This window comes from Macadamia integrifolia, chromosome 11 (genome assembly GCF_013358625.1).
Source record: "Macadamia integrifolia cultivar HAES 741 chromosome 11, SCU_Mint_v3, whole genome shotgun sequence".
NCBI lineage: Eukaryota > Viridiplantae > Streptophyta > Magnoliopsida > Proteales > Proteaceae > Macadamia > Macadamia integrifolia.
Genome location: NC_056567.1, coordinates 6,037,015 through 6,039,261, shown reverse-complemented (window position 1 = coordinate 6,039,261; position 2,247 = coordinate 6,037,015). Strand labels below are relative to the sequence as shown.

At 40.1% G+C, this 2,247-nt stretch overlaps 1 long non-coding RNA gene across 1 annotated transcript; it reads left to right on the top strand.

Moving 5' to 3' along the window:
* The first annotated feature begins 641 nt into the window (after window positions 1-641).
* On the top strand, window positions 642-1,977 carry LOC122093301. Its single transcript, XR_006144413.1, has 3 exons — window positions 642-972; window positions 1,151-1,267; window positions 1,377-1,977. It is a non-coding gene; the product is annotated as an uncharacterized LOC122093301 (long non-coding RNA).
* Window positions 1,978-2,247: the final 270 nt, after the last annotated feature.

The following is a 2,247-nucleotide window of genomic DNA, read 5'->3' as shown; positions in this document are numbered from 1 at the left end:
TTAAAGGTTTGTTGACATATATAGAACCTTCATCTACTCCAAATTTCGGCTCCATCAAGGCCACAGTTTGTGAGTTCTTGAATTTCTCCCTATTCAACCAGATTTTGAGATCCTGCCTGGGATTAGGATCACTTGTGATTCTAGTCTCACATTAATACCCTTCACTGAAATAGCCCCCCCTTCTTCCCTTCCTCTATTCTCCCATCGGTTTCTGTTCTCCCTTATTCTGGTTTATTTTCTGAGTCATCTGAGACCACCCGCACCCTATTGGAGCTATTGTTCACAACCTTGAAGGACCATCATCAAGTTCCAGAAGAAACAAGACCAGAAGATCGAGTTTCTTGCTGCTGCTCCTGGTGGTTGAAGATTCCAGCAGAAACCTTCGAGGGCCTATATCTCCTGATCAGGCCAACCAATCCCACCAAGGTTTGGACTGAAGAATAGCCACCATTACTCCTTCCTTCAATGGTAACTTGGGCCCAATCCACTGGTTAGATTTTTCTGTTTGTGGGTTTCTAATTCTAGTTTTAACTTTATAATTTTGAGTCCCTGTCAGAACTCAACATCCAATCATTGGTTTTGGCTGAATTTTCTAGGAGTAATTCCCACCAACAGAGGCTACCTTTGAATGGAAGGTCTGATCCATCGAAGTTCTCAGTTACTAAGGCTTTGGAGCCATTTGGTATAGTTCATAAAAAACGTTTCTAGCGTTTTTTCGTGTCAATAGAACGAAAAAACGCTGAAAACTGTTTGGTATGTTTAGGCTCCGTTCCAATTTTTTCGAAACGGAAGTGTGGTAAGAAACGAATATGGCCCGATTTCACGAAACGCTCAGAGGCTGTTCCGTCGGCCACGTTTCGTTCCAAATTAATAGTGGAAGGAACTTTCGTTCCCGATTGTCCGCCGCGATAGAGAGAGGATAGCAGAGAGGAAAGAAGAACGAGCGCCCTGTACAAGAAATCTTCACCAAAGGTCTGTCCTTCGCCTCTCCTCCTTCTTCTCCTTCTTCTCTTTCTTCTTCTTCATTTTTTCTTTTCTTCTACTATTCAACCTCTTCTTCTTCTTCATCTATTGTACCCACAGAGAGGGTTTGTGTGAAATTTAGGGGTTTTTTTATCCTTCTTCTTCTTCATTTTTTCTTTTATACCAGAGACAGAGATCGATTAGCTTAACAAATTGCTGGTTTCGAATAGTTTCGAACTCGCACAGAGAGAGGAGAGAAGAAGGAGAAGAAGGAGCTCGCCCCCTTGTGGAATCTCCTCAGCAGGTAATTTCGATTTCGGCTCTTCTTCTCCTTCTTCTTTTTCATCTCTTTTAACCTCTTTCTTCTTGTATTCTAACATCTTCTCCTTCTTGTTCATCTATTGTAATCACAGAGCAGGTATTGGGACAAATTTTAGGGTTTTTCTAGACCCCTTATACAGAGAGGTAAAGTCTTCTTCTTCTCTTCTATTTCGTCTTCTTCTCTTCTATTTCTTCTTCTTCTCCTTTGCTTCCTGAATCCATACACCTCCTGTATGCGTCTTCTTCCCCATTTCTTATTGTTTCTCTGTTTTTTTGATTTACCTGTTGTTAACGAGTCAACCGAGTGGTGAGAGATTTGTTGAATCTCTTTCATACCTGTTTTTTCTAATATGCATTTCATAAGAAAGACTACCTTCCACCCCATGGACTGTGGAATTTTATGAAGCTTAAAGCATATCAAGTTATCTAATAGTACTGTACACAAAGAAAAACTCACATTTTGGACAATTCTCTGTGTAAATAGCATCCCATATCCTCCTAGCTGATGGAACAGTATAGCCAGTGAATCGTTCAGGGTTCAGTTGGAGATTTACATATGTCATCTCAGCTGCAAACACAAATAAGTGTATAGTTTCTCTCAGTTTTGTCAAGATGAAGCATAATGTACAACTACAATGACAACATTCTATACTAGAACAATAAATCAGAAAACATGGATTGCTAACTATGGCCACTGTCAGCATTTGTGAATCTCACATTCCTATGAACCTCAGAGGCAGTCACAAAGATTCTCATTTTTAACCAAAAGAAACAAAATCTTATTTAATTCATTGCATGACTTGGAGAGTTTCAGCATCTACAACTTGTTGGTGCTTCATCTACAACTTGTTGGTGCTTCATGTCTGCACTTTAAATTTCCTTCATGACAGACCCACCATGTCTTTGCTTGAGCTGCGAGCTTAGCCCTGGCATATCTAATTTTTCTATCAACTGACATGTTGT